We start from the raw sequence: 21,711 nt of genomic DNA, 5'->3' as shown, positions 1-21,711 counted from the left end.
CCACTCCAATGACAGAAAGTGAAGAGGAACTAAAGAGCCTCTTGATGAAAGTGAAAGGGGAGAGTGAAAAAGCTGGCTTAAAACTCAACATTCAAAAAACCATGATCATGGCATCTGGTCCCATCACTTCATGGCAAATATATAGGAAAAAAGTGGAAACAGTGACACATTTTACTTTCTTGGGCTCCAAAATTGCTGTGGATGGTGACTGTAGCCACAAAATTAAAATCTGAAACTCCAGTACTTTGGCCACCTCATGCGAAGAGTTGATTCATTGGAAAAGACTTTGATGCTGGGAGGGATTGGGGGCAGGAGAAGAAGGGGACGACCGAGGATGAGATGGCTGGACGGCATCACGGACTCGGTGGACACGAGTCTGAGTGAACTCCGGGAGTTGGTGAAGGACAGGGAGGCCTGGTGTGCTGTGATTCATGGGGTCGCAAAGAGTCGGACATGACTGAGCGACTGAACTGAACTGAACTTCTTGGAAGAAAAGCCATGACCAACCTAGACGGCATATTAAAAAGCAGAGACATCACTTAGCAGACAAAGGTCCATATCGTCAAAACTTTTTTTTTTCCCATTTTTTTTTTTTTTTACACTTTTCCTGTGGGCATCCCTTGTGGCTCAGCTGGTAAAGAATTTGCCTGCAATGCAGGAGACCTGGGTTTGATTCCTGGGTTGGGAAGATCCCTTGGAGAAGGGAAAGGCTACCCACTCCAGTAGTGGGGTCACAAAGTGTTGGACACAACTGAGCGACTTTTACTTTCATGCTTATCCTGTAGTCATGTACAGATGCGAGAGTTGGACCATAAAGAAGGCTGAGTATTGAAGAATTGATGCTTTTGAACTATGGTGCTGGAGAAAACTCTTGAGAGTCCCTTGGACTGCGAAGAGATCAAACCAGTCATTCTTAAAGGAAATCAACTCTGAATATTCATTGGAAGGACTGATATTGAGGCTCCAATACTCTGGCTACCTGATGTAAAGTGCTGACTCATTGGAAAAGACCCTGACACCGGGAAAAATGGAAAGCAGGAGGAGAAGGGGGCAACAGAGGATAAGATGGTTGGATGGCATCAGTATCAGTTATCAGTTCAGTCACTCAGTCGTGTCCAATTCTTTGTGACCCCATGGACTGCAGCATGCCAGGCTTCCCTGTCCATCACCAACTCCCAGAGCTTACTCAAACTCATGTCCATCAAGTCAGTGATGCCACCCAACCATCTCATCCTCTGATGGGGTCACAAAGAATCAGACATGACTGAGCTACTAAGCACATATACATACACTCCTATGTTCACAGGAGCAGCATTTACAACAACCAAACATGAAAACAATCTAAATGTCCATTGACAGATGAATGGATAAAGAAGATGTGGTGTATATGTGTGTATACACACCACACACACACACACACACACGTACCAATGGAATACTGAAAGAAAGTGAAAGTGTTACTCAGTCATGTCCAGCTCTTTGCCACTCCATGGACTACAGCCTACCATGCTCCTCTGTCCATAGAATTCTCCAGGCAAGAATACTGGAGTGGGTTCCCATGTCCTTCTCTATCCAATTGAATATTACTTCATTATAAATAAGAATGAAATAATGCCTTTTGCAGCAACATGGATGGATCTAGAGATTATCATACTAAGCAGAGTAAGTCAGAAAGAGAAAGACAAATTCTATATGCTATCACTTGTATGTGGAATCTAAAATATGACACAAATAAACTTTCTATGAAACAGAAACAGAAAGAGACTCATAGACATAGAGAACAGACTCGTGGGTGCTGAGCAGTGGAGTGGGGTTAGGGGTAGCGATTGGGAGTTTTGGATTAGCAGATGCAAACTATTACATACAGAGTGGATAAACAACAAGGTCCTACTATAACGCATGGGAAACTGTACTCATTTTCCTATAATAAACCATTAATGGAAAAAATATGAAAAAGAATATACATCAATATTCATAACTGAATCTCTGCTGTACAGCAGAAATTAAGACAACATTGTAAATCAACTATTCTTCAATAAAATTTAAAAAAATAAGCAAACCTTTAGATGGAAAGGTTCTTTCTATATTTTCTATCAGTTCAGTCACTCGGTCGTGTTCGACTCTTTGCAACCCCATGAATCACAGCACACCAGGCCTCTCTGTCCATCACCATCTCCCGGAGTTCACTCAGACTCACGTCCATTGAGTCCGTGATGCCATCCAGCCATCTCATCCTCGGTCATCCCCTTCTCCTCCTGCCCCCAATCCCTCCCAGCATCAGAGTCTTTTCCAATGAGTCAACTCTTCACATGAGGTGGCCAAAGTACTGGAGCTTCAGCTTTAGCATCATTCCTTCCAAAGAAATCCCAGGGTTGATCTCCTTCAGAATGGACTTGTTGGATCTCCTTGTAGTCCAAGGGACTCTCAAGAGTCTTCTCCAACACCACAGTTCAAATGCATCAATTCTTTGGCGCTCAGCCTTCTTCACAGTCCAACTCTCACATCTATACATGACCACAGGAAAAATCATAGCCTTGACTAGACGGACCTTAGTTGGCAAAGTAATGTCCCTGCTTTTGAATATACTATCTAGGTTGGTCATAACTTTTCTTCCAAGGAGTAAGCGTCTTTTAATTTCATGGCTGCAGTCACCATCTGCAGTGATTTTGGAGCCCCCAAAAATAAAGTCTGACACTGTTTCCACTGTTTCCCCATCTATTTCCCATGGAGTGATGGGACCGGCTGACATGATCTTCATTTTCTGAATGTGGAGCTTTAAGCCAACTTTTTCACTCTCCTCTTTCACTTTCATCAAGAGGCTTTTTAGCTCCTCTTCACTTTTACAACAAATGCATACTCCTTAAAATAAGAAACAAAAACTTATTTAAAACATCATCCTATTCCATATAACCATAATCCCAGGAATTCAACATATCCACATTTCTCTTGCTTTCTTCTTCTTGTCTCTGTAGGATTCAATCTTAAATAGTGAACATAGATTGTGTCTGCACTTATTCCTGTTGCTTGAGAATAATAAACCTCAAGCCATCCACATTTCCATACAGTAACTTGACAATAACACTGCTCTTTAAAAATTTGACTGATTGGATAGATATTTCAACAGCACCTACTGTGTGTCAAGCACCACTCTATGTGTTTGTTAAATCTGACAATGTGGTATTGAATGCTCCCACCAAAGGAGAATGCAGAGATCTTTAAAATAAGTGATTAGGAGACACAATAGCTATAGGTGTGAGTCTAGTGATTACAAAAGTGACTGTCATCTACAGTAAATTTGACTCTTAATGTGATAGTGCCATATGACTATACTAATGAAAGTGACTAAGTGGGCAGTAACAAGGACTCTGTACACCCAGTTGTGTGTGTTAGTCTCTCCATCCGGTCCAGCACTTTGCAACCCCATGGACTGTAGCCACCCAGGCTCCTCTGTCTATGGAGTTCTGCAGGAAGAATACTGGAACGGGTAGCCATTCCCTTCTCCAGGGGGGGATCTTCCCGATCCAGGGATCTAACCGGGGTCTCCTGCACTGCAAGCAGATTCCTTACTGTCTGAACCACCAGGGAAGCTTACCTATCCAGCTGGGGTCTGCTGAGTGATAATGATGGTGAAAACAACTTGAAAGGGGGGCAGCTGAGCACACATTCCAATTGCTACACTGCACAGGAACTGTTGGAAGTTTGTGGTCACCGAGCAGGGAGGTCGCATACTGGAGAGTGACTGTAGAAGATAATGAACTGGATGGCAGCAACAACGCAAATGACAGTTTTGCCCAGTAGATTGAATTTATGATTAAAAAGGTGATGCGAGTGGGTCCAACATTGACATCCTTCAGAACGACTGAATATTGACACTGGGATGGAAGAGCTGTAACCAAAGCGGGAACTTGGGCTTGTACTGAGACAACTAGATTCGAGCAGCATGACTGGCAGTGAAAGAAAGATTTGCTGCCTGTCAGTGACAGAATGACACTGTGGGGTTCAGCGGGCCAGCATCCATGTGACTTCAGTTATCTGACAGTTTGGATATGATTTTATCTGTCCGGCTGCGTGAAGGTGGCAAGAGGAGCCCCCAACTGGAATGCGTAGGGTGCGACAGCATGTTAACAGAAAAACAGAGCAAAAGCAAAGCTATCACTTCACCCCCAAACCCATGCATCCTAAAATGGCCTCTTAGGCGTTTGGGGACGCGGCTCGGGTCACGTTTCTGTCTTGCAAGTGAACTTGTTGTCTTTGGAAAAGTGGAAAGAAACCTTTGGTGCCTAGTGCTCTCCGTGGTTTGAAATGAGAGAACCTTAGCGCGGCCTCACCCAGGCTAGTGGAAACCCGTTAGAATTTCCTCAGAGAGTGTGGGGAGCGGAGCGAAGGGTCAAGGGTCAGAGGTCGGAGAAGGGGTTAGCAACCGGCGAGTCCGAGCGTGTCTGTATTGGTAGAGAGCACGCGCGCGCGTGACGCAGGCCACGCCCCCGGAAGGCCCACCCCCTCCCCCAGCACGTGACTGCGGCGCGCGAGGCAGGCCGGGCTGCCCCCTCCCCCTCTTCATACGCCTTCAGCGCCGGCCTCAAGATGGCCGCCCTCTGGCGTCTCTAGCGCTGTTGAATGGAGAAAGCTTTATTGTTCCCTTCGGGTAGGAGTGTTCGTGTCCTCTATGGCGCTGTCAATAAAGAACGGCAGTTTGAATCGGTCCTGAACAGGTAACCATAGAAACGGGGCCGGGACTCCGCGTTGGAGACCCCTTTTGCCGCTGAGGGCCGGGAGGCGCCCCAAACGAGGGGCGCGCAGAGACCCTTCGGCCTGGTGAAGCCCGCTGCGCCCTGCCGAGTGTCCCAGCCGTCTGTTCCCGCCCCGGGGGGAACTTGGAACTCCCCTACCGCACCCCCGGAGCGGCCCACACTCCTGAGCGCAGGCTCCGCTCTCGTCTCCGGCCGAGGGGTATGCCCCGGGGTCCCAACCGGGATGCTCGTCCGGGCCTAGGCCCCGCTTGGGGCCCGCCCTCTGCCGGGGACTTGCCCTCGCCCAGCATCGCCGACTGCTCGGCGCGATCGGAGGCCTACTCGCAGCTGCTCCTCGCACTCCCCCCTCCCCCCGCCCCCCTAAAATCCCTACGCCTACCCCGGCCTCGCGAACTGTGGCCTTGGCCGAAAGCCACCACTCCCCTCCCCCCCCCCCACTTTTTTTTGTCTGCCGGGAGCTAAGAAGGTTTTACTTTTTTTTTTTTTTACTGGTTGAAGGAGAAAGTATTTCGCATAACTTGTGACAGTTAACAGGAAATCAAATTCCAGTGTCCATCAGTGAAGTTTTCTTGGCACACAGCCGTGTTCGTGGTTTCTATATTTGTGCATGGCCGCTTTCCTCGTGGAAGAGCGAATTTGAGTAGTTGCAAGACTTAAATCTGATGGCTGTGATGCTTTGATCCCTAAAGCCGACGCGGTCTTTGGCCTTTCGCAGCAGTGTGGCAGGCCCAGCTGTAGACACAAGTAGGCTGGGTCAGCGTGTCCTTCAGGCTTCAGGGACTCCTCAGGCCCCTTCTCACGCGAGTGGGAAACTCGAGTTACTGCCCTGTGTACCCCAGAGCTCTGTAGTTAACCACACACTCTGGCTTCCATTACTTCTGGTTTTATTGGTTTATTATTCCAAATGGAATTGTTTCCCCTCCTTAGAATAACAGTACCATCTACTGAGCACCTGCAGCAAGCCAGATGCTTATTTATATTAATGCACAGCGCTTTTGTGCCAGCAACTTTTGTCCGTCCATGTGTCCGTTTTGCCTGAGTTGAAAGCCCAGGTTCTGAGAGGTTAAGCTGTTTTAGAGCCTAAATAGAGTACGGGTCTGGCAAGTTGCTCCTGGGAGCCACCTGCCTGGGGACCCAGGTCATTCTGTTTGGATTTTATTCTGTTAGATCTGTCCACCTGGCACTATTGGTTCTTCCTTGGAGTGGAAGCCAATGGTTTGTGGATTTTAATTACAACCTCAAAATGAAAATGTCCTCTTACTTGGCTAAACCATCAAACTTCTGCTGCACCCCCACTTTCTAATTTAGACTTTGTTCTTTTATAGGAGTTGTTCCCAAACCCAACTATTCATCACTAGTTTAACTAACAAGTAGATTCAGAGCACCCCATGCTTGTATGCATGCATCTGTTAAGCATTCAGTATTTGTGGAGTGCCTACAAAATACTAGCAATGATTCAGACTCCTGGAAATAGAAATACAGTGGTGAACAAGATCAATGTCATCTCTGCCATTCCGTGGAAATAAGTTCTGTAGAGGCTTGGACAGATGGCATACAGGCAATCAAAGATAATTTCATATACAGCTGTCATAGCATCTTTATAGTAAAATTAGTAGTTAATTTTATTGAGTGATTCCTGTGTGCCAAGAACTGCATTATGTGCTTTATTTCCATAGCCTATCATTTACTCCTCACACCAACACTATGGCGTAGGTTGTATTAATAGTCCTATTTTAAAGATAAGGAAACAGTCAGAAGAGATGTCCAAGGTTACATAGCTAATGCCTAAGGGAGCTGGGATCTAAACCTAAACTGATCACACTAACCACCCTGCATTAGCCATCTGTTTATTATCTTTCCTACTGCTTGGGAGGTCTTCAAGGGCAGGTACCACACTTTGCTTGTTTTTACATCAGCTGCTAGCCAGTGCCCACAACCTGGCATTTAGTAAATATTAAATAAATGCAGGTCATTCATCGAGCAAATATTTGAGTGTCTGCTGTTTACCGGACAGCACTGCGACTGGGATTACCAGGATGGAACGTGGACCTAACACAGTAAAGGGATAGCCGAGCTCTTCCAGGCTGCGGCAGCTGCTGTAACAGAAGCAGAGCCATGCTGGCTTGGGAGACCGCCTGTCACCAGAGGTGTCTCTTCTGCGTAGTTTAGGCTGAAACTCGTGCAGTGACCAGGATCCAGTTCAGAAGAAGGGAAAGGGGAAGGAGTTGAGAGGAAGAACTTTTCAGCAGTTCCAGCACTGTGAGATGGCAACAACTTGGAGAGTACAGGGCTGAAAGAAGTCAGTGACTGTGCTGTGTTTCACAGTCCTGTTCTCTGAGTCCTGGCCCTGTTCCCAGCTTTATTGCTGAAAAAGCGACATCTCTTGGGCCAGTTGCAAGTCATCATCTTATCTGATACATGTGGATAATGGATAATGGTACCAGAAGACTCCTGGGTTTTTTGTTACACATGTTGCTGAATTCCAGTTAGAGTAGTCAAGTTTGGCCCCAAATGGAAACTTACTTAAAGTGCTGGAAAGTGAACGTGTTAGTGGCTCAGTCCTGTCCAACTCTTTGTAACCGCATGGGCTGTACTCCACTGGCCCTTCTATCCATGGAATTCTCCAGGCAAGAATAAGGGAGTGGTTAGCCATTCCCTTCTCCAGGGGATCTTCCCGATCCAGGGATCAAACCTGGGTCTCCTGCATTGCAGGCAGATTCCTTATGGTCTGAGCCACCAGAGAAGCTCACTCGAAGTGCTAAATAATAACAATTCAGAAGTGCGTTAGAGTTGAATTTGAGGGTGTGTTTGTGCGTGGGTGTGTGTGTGGATGTTTTTATCTTTGGGGGTGGGGACAGGTCTCGTTTTTTTCTTAATGTTTATGTTAAGAGGGCAACATTTCCAAATGGGATTTAATTTATTTTAATAAAATTGCACAGCTGTCTTTAGAGTGTATTTCATCATTTTGGTGTTTTAAGCTTGAAAATATTTGCATTCCTTCTTTCTAAGAAAATGATAGGCTTCCTGTAGTTGGTAGTAGTTTTAGAATTTGTTTGCAAATGATTTGGGGTTTCCTCTAAAAGTTTTCAAAATAATGTTGCATACTATGAGCAGAATGTTGAATGCTTTAAAGCAGGTAGACTTTTTGCACAGGTAAAGACACCTGATGATGTTTGGGCTCATAAACATGAAAATTTACAGAGGCAGTAGTAAATCAAACAGAGTATATAGGAAGATCAGCAATGTCGAGTTGTACTTTTAAACTCTCTCCAGTAAGCATACTGCATAAGTCCCCAGAAGATGTAACCCAGCCCAGCAAATGGAGCAGGGAACCCAGCAGAGAGTGGCATGTTAGTGCAGTGTTAACCAGCAAGCCCTGAATTAAACTACTATTTTAGGTTTGGGTGGGACCTTCACATTTAAACGCTTGCAGTTTTCCTCTGTGATTTGGGTCTGTTGGGTTTCAGTAAAGAGTAGGTGGTAACACTATTTGAAGGACAATATAAAACTGCAGGAAAAGCCAGGGCACACCAATTTGTTTTTCAGTCTATTTTATTTCAGTTCAAAGCATCATTGCAGACAGGCAGTGCAGGGAAACACGCCACACTTGGGCAATACTCACCTGCTTTTGGAGATTGAGGAAGACTGAATATAACCAAAGTGTGGCTTGTTTTCTTGGACTATCTGTCTGCAAAGATGCTTTGAACTGAAATAAAATAGATTGAAAAACAAATTGGTGTGCCCTGTTGCCTCGTACTGAGTATTTACATTACCCTTCTGGAGTACTGCCTGTGCCAGCACCCTGGGGGGAGGCGGTGACCCTTCAGCCTCTTTCAACTCTTCAAGAGCATGAGCTCTTTGATTTTCACAAGGAAATTGAATTGGGATATGTGGTTTTCTGGATCTCCAATAGCCTGCCTTCTAAAGCCATCATCCTAATAATGTGGAGAAAGCAAGCTCTAACCACAGAGAGGAAAGAATTAAATATTAAGGGCATTTAAATTCAGAGATGAGGTTGTCACTTCCTTTAAGTTGTGCAGAGAGTACGGTATTTCATTCACACAGAGTGCAGTTTTAAGACTCCTACAGCTCTCAAGGGAGAGAAGGGTAGGGAAAGAAAACTATCTTTCCTAACATTGCCCTGATGATGTTATTTAACTGCATATCCTCAAAATCATGACATCAAGTATTTCATTTCCATAGACAAAGTAAATATGTTACTGCTGATCCGCATCAACTTGTTAATCTGGGGTAGATGGTCAGGTTGCAGGGGACCTATGAAGCCTTTGAATTTGCCTGCAGACTTGTGTAAATGCCATTTTTATTTCTGGGAAAAGAGCCTGTTACAGGCATAGTGCGGAGATACGGCAGGTCCAGTTCTAGATCATTGCAATAAAGTGAGTCACATAAATTGTTTGATTTCTCAATTTTTCAATTTTGATTCTTAATTTCTCAAACATGACATGTAAAAGCTATGTTCACACTGTACTAGTCTGTTAAGTATGTAATAGCATTATAAAAACTTTAGTGTTAAAAAATGCTAACCATCATCTGACAATACATGATTGCCACAAACCTTCAAATTGTAAAAAATGCACTCTCTTTGGACCACAATAAAATGAGGTATGCTTGTACTTTAGTCAGATCTCAGAGGGGTGGGTCCTAGACCCCTCCAAAGTTCAGAGCCGACAATGAACATACAATCCACCACTGAACTGAAACAGCGAGGAGAATCCCCCTAAAACCAGAACTTTCTGTTTTTCTTTGCCCTTGACCTCAAAGATGGAAAAGTATCTTTTCTGGCTTTGTTTGCTGTCTGAACCGGTTGAACATAGTTGAGTGTTTGTGCAGAAGCCTTTACCCAGCGAAGGGCTTCAGACGTGCCTTAGCGATCCTTGCCGTTGTTTCACGCGAGCCTGGTGAGTGGGGACGTGTGGTCTCGGCTGCCTGGTAAGCAGATAAAACAGTTGTTTCTTCCGACAGGTGCAGGGAAGAGCACAGAAGCCCAGTGCTTTGGCTCTAGGCATCAACTTTCTGCGTATAGAGTCAGTTCCTCAGGGTTAGAAAGCAGGGATAAAGGGGAGAGAGGAGGAGAAGGGTAGACTCAGAGAGGCAGCACGAGGGGAGAGGGTGCCGCCCTGCATTTGTCCTGGGGCTCCTCTGACAGCAGAGCTGCTGCTTTGAAACCAGACTCTTCTCAGACTTTAGCTACTGTTAGGGCCTCTGAAAAAGTCAACTTGTAAACATGTTTTCTGGTTTCATTAGTACCCAAAGCGGGGTGGGTAACAGGGAAGAAGGAAATACCTTTTACATCTTTATGTTCTGTGTGTGCATGCTCAGTCATGATGACTCTGCGACCCCATGGACTGCAGCCGGCCAGGCTGCTCTGTCCGTGGGATTCTCCAGGCCTGAATGCTGGAGTGGGTTGCCATTTCCTCCTCCAGGGGATCTTCCCAACCCGGAGATCAAACCTGCATCTCCTGCATTGGCAGGTGGATTCTTTTACCACTGAGCCTCCTGGGAAAGCCCATCTGTATGCTGGGATACATATTTATTTAATGGGACCTTAGTAGAAAACAGTTTAAGCCAGAGTTTGGGCCATGTAGTGTTTACCAATTAGTTGCTTACTTTTAAACATCAGAGATTTTATGTCTGTGACCCCTGAAGGTGTTTGTATAAGTGACCTCTGCTGTAGCTAGAATCTGATTCTGGGACATACCATAGAGTATGTTTTGTGAAGGAAAAGACCCAGGAGTGTTGAGGGAGATTAGAAACAAAGGATCACAAGGCTAAATAGCTTTTTAGGCTCCAGATACTGGTTGGTTGACTTTTTAAAAAATATAAAATTGTAAGTGAACAGTATATTGTTCTGTTTCTGACTTTGAGAAAATTTTACTGCAGGTAATTAACTCTCCAGTTTCACCTGTTTCCCATCCTTCTAGGACTGTGGCCTGACAGCTGGGTCTTTCTTCCTGACTTCCTTAGCTCCCTGCCCCCACGAGGGGCTCCAGCAGCAGTGACCTTGCCGTTTTTCTTTCACCTGCCACTTCTCTTGGGTTCCCCGTCTCCATGGATGGCACCACAGGGTTGCCAGAGGTAGAAACCCGGGAGTCGGCCAGGGTTCCTCCCCTTCTCTTCAACTCTCCATCTCCTTCTACTCCCCATCCACAAATGGCACCCACTTGTTTACACTACAAGCCCATTGAAGCCCCCTTTCTCTTTGGGCCAGAGCTGCTGTAATCTCTTGTCTTGAATTACTGCCACAACAGTATTCTAGCTGGCCGGCTAACTCCCCAGCTTTGTTCTCTCCAGCCTATCTGTACACTGTTGCTCGGGATCTTTATAAAGCACAGATCTGAACATGTTACTCTCCAGGCTGAAACTCCTCTGCACTGTTCCTTGGCATGGCTTGGGCTGCCCTCAAACCCTGGCTGTGCCTGTCTCAAGCCTCGACTCTTAGCACTGTCTCCACTCACCTCTCACCTTTCTACTTGAGCGTCAGTCATTAACACTCATTGGGCCATGCTCTGGGGCTTTGAGGCTATTCATTCACTCTGGATTTCTCTGGTCACATTATTAACCAGGCAAGTAGCGATGCTGTTATCTGTACTGACCATTAGATTGCTGAATGTTTTCCTTTTCTCTGTGATTTCTTTTGTCCTTCGAATATACACTATTTGAGATGAATGGTCAAACACTGTCCCAAAGTCCCTTGATATAATTATTTTCTCTATGTGGTTATGCCACCAACTTGATAATCAGACTGATTTTTGTTTTAAAATTTAAGAATTGCCTTTTAAATTTTAATTTTGTGTTTTTAACTGTGAAAACCACGTACATGGTTCCAAAATCAGAACTATATAACAAGGGACATTCACTGAAGTTTTTATTTCATGCCTGACCCTTCTTTTCTTTTTCTCTTAAGTCTTGCTGCCAGAGTTTTTGGGGTTTTGTCAATCTGATACGTAAGAAATAATATTTCAGTATGCTTTTAATTTGTTTTCTCCTTTTATGAGTTCAGAATATCTGCCCAATGTCTGTGGTATAAGTTACAAAAATATCTTTTCCGGTTTGCCACGTGCCTGGCTTTTACGTATGTTGTGTTACTGCTATAAAGTTTTACATCTTTATATAGTGCTAATTATCCTACAGTGTATTACTTTAGATTTTGAGTCAGAGTTAGGAAGTTTGCCCCACTCTTAATTTATGAGGAATTCATTAATGTTTTCTTCTAGAAAAATATACGGTTTTACCTTTTTTAAAAAAACATCTAAGAGTCTGATCCATTTGGAATTTATCTTGGCATTTGGTTTGAGGAAGGATCGAATTTTATATTTTTTCCAACGGCCAGCCATTTGTTGTAACACTACGTATTAGAGGCTCTTATTCTTTCTTCACTGACTTGAGATGCTGTCTTTAGCAGACACTACTAAACTCTTATGTGCATTTGGGTTTCCTCCTGGATTTCTTGTTTTGTTCCATTGGTTTGATTGTCAATTAATACGCCATTACAAAACTATCTTAATTTTAGTGGCTTGAAATTTGTTTTGATATCTGGAGGGATTAGTTTTTCCTTTTTAGAGTTTTCCTGCCTGTTTTGCTTGTTTATTCTGCCATATGAGCTTCATAATAAGTTTGTGTAATTTCCAGATGAAACACTTGGTGGTATTTTTATTGAGATTATGTTTTAATTTATAAAGTAGCTTAGGGAGTACTGACATCTTTATGAAGTTGAAATTTTCTATCCAAGGATCATGGTCCATCTTTCTGTTTTCTCAAGACTAATTTTGTGATTTTTCAAGAGCATTTTATGTTTTTGCTTATATAAATTTTGTTTGCTTCTTGCTCAGTTGATTATACTTTTCATTCTTTAAAAAAAAAATCATTTTAGAATCCCTCCAAAACTTCTCAGAGAAGTTATATACACCCACATACTCAAAAAAATTTGCATGTCATTTCTGAATGGTTCATAGATACTCTCCTCCAAAAGCCCATCCCATTATATTGTCCCCTCAGAATCCCTCCTCTTCTCTCTCTTTCCCACTCTGAGTACTTAGCTCTGTGTCCTACATACTGTAGGCAGTCAGTGCATGTTTGTTGAATGGATTGAATAAAGCAGTAGGGGAAAGGAAAGAGAATGAAAGAGTGGAAAGGAAGCCTGTAAGACCTACTCTAGGGAGGTTTTCCTTCTACAGATGTTGCTGCTGCTGCTGCTAAGTTGCTTCAGTCGTTTCTGACTCTGTGCGACCCCATAGATGGCAGCCCACCAGGCTGCCCCTGTCCCTTGGATTCTCCAGGCAAGAACACTGGAGCGGGTTGCCATTTCCTTCTCCAGTGCATGAAAGTGAAAAGTGAAAGTGAAGTCGCTCACCCGTGTCCAACTGTTAGTGACCCCATGGACTGTAGCCTACCAGGCTCCTCTGTCCATGTGATTTTCCAGGCAAGAATACTGGAGTGGGGTGCCATTGCCTTCTCCGACAGATGCTAGATGTCCCTAACATTCAAAAAACAAAGATCATGGCATCTGCTCCCATCTCTTCACAGCAAACAGGAAAATAATGGACACGGTGACAGACTTTGTTTTCTCCAAAATCACTGCAGGTGGTGACTGCAGCCATGAAATTAAAAGGTACTTGCTCCTTGGAAGAAAAGCTATGACCATCCTAGACAGCATATTAAAAAGCAGAGACATTACTTTGCTGACAAAGGTCCGTCTAGTCAAAGCTATAGTTTTTCCAATAGTCATGTGTGGATGTGAGAATTGGACCATAAAGAAGGCTGAGCGCCAAAGAATTGATGCTTTTGAACTGTGGTGTTGGAGAAGACTCGTGAAAATCCCTTGGACTGCAAGGAGATCCAATCAGTCTATCCTAAAGGAAATCAACCCTGAATATTCATCGGAAGGACTGATGCTGAATCTGATGCTCCAATATTTTGGCCACCTGATGCGAAGAACTGACTCATTAGAAAAGACTCTGATGCTGGGAAAGATTGAAAGCAGGAGAAGGGGACGACAGAGGATGAGATGGTTGGATGGCATCACCGACTCAATGGACATGAGTTTGAGTAAACTCCAGGAGTTGGTGATGGACAGGGAGGCCTGGCATGCTGCAGTCCATGGGGTCGCTAGGAGTTGGACATGACTGAGCAACTGAACTGAACTCCAGTCTTAATTCACTGGTTCATAGCATTTTGTTCTCCTCTAATCCCCATCCCAGAACTTAAAAAATACAAAAAAATACCATGTTGATAATAGAGTTACCATTTGTTGAACAGCTAAAAAGTGCCAGACACTGTGCTAGGTGTTTACCTAATTATTTCTTGCAGTCCTCACAGGAACTAAGCAATAGAAACTGTTATCCCAGTTTTAAAAACTATGATGGAAATTTCAACCATAAAAGTGAGTATAGCATTATGAGCTCCCATATACATGTTCACTGATTTTGCACTTGAGAAAACAGATTGTGAAAGGTTAAGTAACTCATGGTTTCAGAGCTAAGGTCAGGCTTAGAACCCAACTCTTTTTATTTCCTTATTAAGATTGTTTTTTACATTTTCAACTGCAACCGGCCAGGGAAAAGCAGAAGCAAGGCAGATGGTCAAGAGCCACGCTTCTAAACGCCTGCTAGTTGTTGTCTACTCGCTAAACCATGTCCGACTCTTAGGACCTGAGGGACTGTAACCCACCAGGCTCCTGGGATTTCCCAGGCAAGAAGACTGGAGTGGGTTGCCATTGTCTTCTCCAGGGGGTCTTCCCAACCCACAGGTTGAACCCCTGTCTCCTGCATTGGCAGGTGGTTTCTTTACCACTGAGAAGTGATATTAAGGTGGATTCTTTACCTCTTTACATTCTAATTCACATCACAGTGTTTCACTCAGTCCACCGTTTGCAAACAGTAAGGCCCCTCTCTCTTCCTCTTTACTGCTTCTCTTAGGTTCTCTGCTTTTGCTCTGCCTTCTCTTTATCTAGTCTTATTAGTGCAGTTGATACTAGCTGATTTTTAAAGGCCTGTCACTGTTTTGAGTACCTAGCTGCTAGCATGATGTTTGGAACATAGTAAAAACATAAGTAGCAGTGAAAGTTGCTGCTCTTCCTCATTTAGCCCATACTCGTAGGTTTGGTGCGGTGCTATAACTTTTGAGTGATGCTCATAAGCCCCGGTAGTCATTAAGTCTGACCACCTAGACACAAGCTGCTCTTCTAGCTGGTACTTATAGCTGCTGTCAGCTGCCCTCAGTTCCAGTCAGATTTAAACCTGAGGGAGACTTTCTAAGGTCAGAGTCCAAGGCAGCGGAATAATTGGCCCCTAGAGTTTGGGTTTGGTTTTTTTTTTTCCTGGGCAGCAAAATGTTGAGGATGAAATTTTCCATGTATGTCTTTGAACATTTTTGAGCAAATATTATGGAATCCCATAGGCTCTTAACAAAAGTTAAAGATAATAGAGAAGTTACTTTTCTTTTTTGAGTTATCTCCTTAAGTTAACCCTCTTGTCATAATCCTTGGTGATGAGTGAGAGAAAGATTGAGATGAAAATAATTGCCACTTCTTCAAAGACAAGAGAAAAGGCTTACAGCACTGAGAGGAGAGGCCCATGGAGTTCATCTGTGAAATAGACACGGCGGTGTCAGGTCACAGGGCGGCCTGAGTAGCGGAATGGGACAGTCTTGCAGGAAGCTGGGGCTCCACAGTCTCTTCAGTGTTTCTGCTGCTGAACTACAAAGCAGAAGAAAAGAAGGATCTTAAGCTGAAAGTGGTCTCTCCTTCCCAGCTTTGCCGTAAACTCCTTGAGAGCAGGGAGTGTGCTGAACCTCTTACTCCGTGTAGTTCCAAGCTGGTTACGGGCCTTTGGCTGAGCTCAGTAAAGATCTGCTGGTCAGACAAGGACACACTGTCCACTGACGAGTCTAAGAAATGGGTCTTGGAGCTTCGCTGGGGCAGCATGGGGTTCGCATCCTCCACTGGCACTTTTACAAGCTATGTGGCCTTGCACAAGTCAGGGGGCTAGAGTAATGTGTGTATGGTGCTTCTTCAAATAGCAGGGAATACGGGCTTCCCTCATGGCTCAGCTGGTAAAGAATCCGCCTGCAGTGCAGGAGACCTGGGTTCAGTCCCTGGGTTTGGAAGATCCCCTGGAGACGGGAACAGCTACCCGCTCCAGTATTATGGCCTGGAGAATTCCGTGGACGCTTAGACCATGGGATCACAAAGAGTCAGACACGACGGAGTGACTTTCACTTCAAGTAGGCTCTAAATCAAGGTCATCTGTTCTTCCTTAAAAAACCACTTCATTTGCTGTCTGTCTCTGCACTGCCTCTGAACAGAGAAGTTACTAAAAAAAAAAAGTAGGAGAAGGACTCAAGGATCAAGAGCTTCCATGCTTTTTAAATTCTCAAACTTGGGCAATATCCAGTGGAAAAGGTTCTGGCTCCAGAGTCAGACAGCATGGGTTCATTTACTGACTCTCCCTCTCACTGGCTTTGTGATTTGGGGCCAGTCATTTTATCTCTCTAGGCCTCCACTTTCTCAGTTAAAAGGGGAGTTAATAATAGTAACTACCTCGCAGGTTTTGCAAAAATTATATAAGGCCACCCATGCAAAATGCTTGTCACAGTGCCTGGGCTATAATCTTCATAAAATGTTCGCTCCTGTTGTTAGGTTGCTGCCTTAACCCTTCCAAACTATATCAGCCTTTTCCCTTTTCCATCATGCCTTCCTCATTGTTTTCCACTTAAAAAATACGTATCTGAGTCAGAGGATTCAGAAGAGTCTGATTTCTGACATTAGTGAACTGGAAGATCTTAAAACACTTCTCAGGCCCTCGGTTTCTTCATCTGCAGATGAGAGAACTAGAGCAGATGGTTTCAGTTCTTTGTATCTGCTATTAATTTTCAGTGAATTAAGGGCTTTCTGTGAAATCTCTCGGATTACAGTCCAGCATGCTGTTATTGAGAGGCCCAACGCTCTCCCTTTCTTAGCTGATTCAGCTGTGAAACTAGCCATGTGATTGTCTATAAATTCTTTTTTAGAAATTATGTAATATTTGACATATAGCATTTAGAAGATACTGATACATGTGTGATTTATGCAAGTGGTGAGGCAAAGTGATTACAAACAAGTAACTCTGTGAACTGACCACACAACCAAAAACTGTAAAAAGAATATTTGGCAGGTGTATTTTTATGCTTCCTTTTAACATTTACTAAATGTTTACAATGTTATGGGAAAGGCTTTCATGTCTGTTGACTCATTAACAGTGACTTATTAATGCTCGGGCTTCCCTGGTGGCTCAGATGGTAAAGAATCTGCCTGTAGTCAAGGAGACCTGGGTTCCATTCCTGGGTTGGGACGATCCCCTGGAGAAGGACATGGCTACCCACTCTAGTATTCTTGCCTGGAGAATTCCATGAAATGAGGAGCCTGGTGGGGTACAGTCCAGGCTTACAGCTATCCCATGAGATATGACTAATATTATCCCCATTTTACATATGAGGAAACTGAGGCCCAAAGCGTTAAGCAACTGGCCTAAATTTGTATAGCTGTTAAGAGAGACCGGACTGTGACTGTGTGCCAAAGCTTTACTGGTAAACACATAGCCTCTGGAGTCACATGGCTTGTTTTGGTGTTCTTTAGCTGCCTGAGCTCTCTTACATTAGATGGGTATCTTTGAATTTGAAATTTGCTCCCGAGTGGTCCAGACTTACTCCCTACTGCAGAAAAGTGTATTCTCATAATCAGATTGGCAAAAAACTCAGAACTCATCCACATTTTCAGATCAAGGTAGAAGTACAGTGACAAAGCGGAGGATCCTTTGTAGCACCTAAGAGGCTGGCTGTGAAAGCGCTGAAGTGGTGATTGCTTGTTGAGACTCTGCAGGCTGGGAGGGTCGGCATTAGATGTGATGCAGTCACAATCCCCAGCACTCATGAGATGGGCGTGTTGCTCGGGCGATTTTGCAGTTTGGCCTGTGAAGAGTCATCTTGGGTGAACTACTGGATCAGAGCAGCGTGGCCCAGAAAGGCAGATAAGCCTCTCAAAGCCGCCTTCCATTACAATAGCCTTGAAAAAAATCACTTGTTTCTATGAATTAGACAAAAGATAAGAGGACACAAGCAGTTTGTTTTGCCGAACAGTTGGATGTTGTATTTTAAGAACATCTCAAAAATAGAGTTTCATTAGAGATTGAGAGAATCTGGACAAAGAAATTAGTTGAGTGTCACAGTTACTATAGGCTTTAAGAAGCAGATGCAGGCAGCCAGTTTTGAGATGTGGAAAACCACCTTTCTAGGGGTGCCTAGTCTTCCGTGCCTCTGCCTCCTTGAGAGCATGCTGGCGAGGTGGTGGTAGTGATGCTGACAGCGAGGCTGATGCTGCAGCTAGCCGCTCATTAATTTACTGAGCACTTACTATGTCCCGAGCATATAATGCCGATGCTTTAGCTGTGTTAATTCTTTTGATCTTCCAACAGCCCAGTGAGAGAGGTACTGTTATTACCGCTATTTTGTAGATGAGGAAACTATGCCGCATGGAGTTTAGGTGATTTTCTCAAGATCACACAGCTTGTAACTGGGCGTTCAGGCTTCACACCCAGGTAGTCTGACTCTGCTTCCAGCCTGTAACCAGAAAGCTACACCGCTGCTCGTGATCGTCTCCCAGAAAGTTTGTAGCTGAACACTGTTGCGTGTTAGGTGATTTGAAGAGCCTATGGATGCATCTTCGCCTTCCTCATCCATGGACTTGGGCCCAGACCCCACACTAGACGTATGTAAATTCCTGTGGGCACTGATTTTATCTTACTTAACTTTGCTTGGTACATGGTGGTGGTGGTTGTAGTTGTTTACTCGTTCAATCATGTCTGACTCTTTGCCATAGACTATAGCCTGCCAGGCTCCTCTGTCCACGGGATTTCCCAGGCAAGAATACTGGAGTGGGGTGCCATTGCCTTCTCCAGGGGAATCTTCCCAACCCAGGGATTGAACCCATGTCTCCTGCACTGACAGGGGAATTCTTTACCAGTGAGCCACCAGGAAAGTCCTGGTACCTGGTAGGAGATAAATAAATATCTAATGAGTGTATAGTGTGTTGGAAATGACACTAGCTTTGAAGCTGGGCAAACATACCTGGGTTTTTTAATTTGCAGATTATAAAAATAATTTATGTTTTCTGTAGAAAAATTTGAATTATGTGAAGAAGAAAATAAGTCCCCCATAGTGATACTACCTAGGGACAACCACTGTTAGCATTTTAATATATTTTCTGTCTTTTTTAATGCATATGTATATGTGCATTTACATATATTTTAAAACCACATTGGAATTATATATACAGTTGCATGCTGCTTTTTTCCTTTTAGTATGTTGAAAGTGTTTCACCATGTTATTAAAAATCTTCAAGAGCCTAATTTAAAAAATTTATTTAGATATAATTCACATACCATACAATTTACTGTTTTAAAGTATACAATTCAAAGCCTGTGTAACTATCACCACTTTCTAATTCTAGATCATTTTCATCACTCCAGAAGAACCCGCACACCCATTAACATTCACTCCCCAATCCCTCCTCCTCCCAACCTCCAGCAATCTCTAATCTACTTCCCGTCTCTGTGGATTTGCCTATTCTAGACATTTTGCATAAAGGGATCGTGCTCTGTGTGGCCTCTTGTGTCTGGCTGCTTTAACTTAGCATAAGGTTTTCAAGGTTTTCCCCTGTTTGTAGCACTATGAGTATTCCATTCCTTTTAATGACTGAATAATATTCCACTGTATAACCATACACCATTTTATTTGTTTATCAGTTGGTGGACACTTGAGTTGTTTCCACTTTTTGGCTGTTATACATACTGCTACAGTGAAAATTAGTGTACAAGTTTTTGTGTAGACATATATTTTCGTTTCTCTTGGGTATATACCCAGGAGTGGGATTGCTGGGTCGTTTGGGAACTCTGTCTTTAACTTTTTGAGGAACTGTCAAACTGTTCACAGTGGCAGCACCACTGCATTCCTGCCAGCAGTGTGCAAGGTCTGCAGTTTCTTCGTGTCTCCGGCAATGCTTAGATTTTCTGTTTGTTTTATTTAGCATCCTCGTAGGTGCGGAGTGCTGTCTCATTGTGGTTTTGATGGGCATTTCCTCTGTGACTGCTGATGTGGGGCATCTGTTCATGTGCTTATTTGCCATCTTGTATGTCTTCTTTGGAGAGATACCTATGCAAATCCTTTGCCCATTTTAAAATTGGCTTATTTGTCCTCTTATTGTTGAGTTGTTATGAATTCTGGATACTTTGTTCTGATATACTATGTTTATATATTCTGGGTACCAGACCCTTATCAGATACATGATTTGAGAATATTTGTGCCTATTTTGTGGGTTGTCTTTTTACTTTCATGATCATGCCCTTTGATCCACAGAAGTTTTAAAATTTGATGAAGTCCAATTTACTTTTCCTTCGATTACTTATGCTATCTATAGGTATCATATACAGAGCCTGATTTTTAATGGCTGCATAATATTCCATAGTGTGCCTGTATGCCATATTTACTTTAAAAATCTCATACATTTAAGTTTCCAGTTTCTTTACCATTAAATCTATTGCTGTGCAGAAATATTTTATATCTCCAATTGTTAAGTAGGTCTTTATAGATAGATTCCTAGAAGTAGGTCTAAAGGAATAAACATTAAAAAAAAACACCCTTTTTTCTTCTAATATCATGGGACTCAATCTTTTTTTAAATCTGTAATTATATAGCTGATTTATGTTACAGATATATTCTGTAAAACACATCCTGGTAAAACTTTCAAACAATGCATGTAAAGTGTATTCTCCTCAGTCTCCCCAAATTCTCATGTCTCGCTCCAAGGACATTTTTTATAGCTTTAGCGGAGCAGGTTACTTACTAGATTACATCCCTAAAAGATTTTTACCAGTTTAAACTTCCATCAGCACTGTATGGGTACCTGCCTCATTGCTCCCTTCCCTCTGTTACGAGTACAAATATTATTTTTATCATAATAGGTAACACATATTGAGCATTTACTGTTGACAGGCACTTTGTTAAAACATTTCAGATGCATTGTCTCATTTCATCTTCACACCAAAACTGTAGAGACATTGAGGTTCACGGTGATTGAAGTGACTCGCCCAGGATCACTGATTGAGTGTCCAAGTTAGGCTTCAAACCAAAGTCTAAATCAAGAGTCCATGGTCTAAAACCACTGCTTCCCACTGAAATACTATCATTGCAAAACTTTTCCAAATTGATTGCCCCTAAATAGTATTGATGTTTTAATTTGCATTTCTTTGTTCATCAGGGTGAACTTTTCTGTTGCGTTGTTAACTGTTTATTTCTTTAGTGAATTATATTTTTCTTTGTCCATTAAGAAATGTAAATGTTGAGATTTTTCTTATTTTTGTATCATCTTTCTATTCTAATATTAACTGCTTAGTTTTCACTTCATGTGCTATGAAGTGTTTATTTATGTTTTAATTTTGCTAGTGCTGATTTTTTGGGAAGTTTTCATTTTTATGTAGTCAAACCTATTGGTCATTTGTAAATTTATTCTGTTTCTTGTATGCATAGAAAGGCCTTCTCCACCCTGACCTTAGTTAAGTATTCATTAATATATCTTTTAAATATCTTAGTCATTTAAAATTTTTTTGGTTTTTCTTGTTTTTGTTAAGTCACAAATCCACCCTACTACAATTCTTCCTTTGGCAGTAGATTGGGAAATGTGCAGTTATGTATTCCCTGAGATACTTTTGGGCAGTTCTGTGGCTTGAGAATAACTATTTTCTCATTGTTAGAGCTATCAATGATTGATATTTAAATCGACATTCAAAGAAAAAAAATAGCAAACCAAATAACATGCCTACTACTAGCGGCTGCCAGTTTGTCAGACACACAGAAAGCCCTCCCCACTGAGGGCCTGTTTGTATGCACTTAGGAGTTTGATACTTGGTTCACG

The 21,711-nt window shown here is 43.1% G+C and overlaps 1 protein-coding gene across 7 annotated transcripts in view; it reads left to right on the top strand.

The window, feature by feature from the left end:
- The first annotated feature begins 4,559 nt into the window (after positions 1–4,559).
- ZBTB40 (zinc finger and BTB domain containing 40) overlaps positions 4,560–21,711 on the top strand; it is a 76,560-nt gene continuing 59,408 nt past the window's right edge. For all 7 annotated transcript variants that reach the window (XM_069579097.1, XM_069579096.1, XM_069579098.1 and 4 more), the window contains exon 1: positions 4,560–4,712. The gene's annotated coding sequence lies outside the window, so the exon portion shown is untranslated. The remainder of the gene's footprint in view (positions 4,713–21,711) is intronic.

The sequence above is a fragment of the Ovis canadensis genome, chromosome 2 (genome assembly GCF_042477335.2).
Source record: "Ovis canadensis isolate MfBH-ARS-UI-01 breed Bighorn chromosome 2, ARS-UI_OviCan_v2, whole genome shotgun sequence".
In the NCBI taxonomy this organism is placed as follows: Eukaryota; Metazoa; Chordata; class Mammalia; order Artiodactyla; family Bovidae; genus Ovis; species Ovis canadensis.
This window is presented reverse-complemented; position numbering and strand designations above follow the sequence as displayed.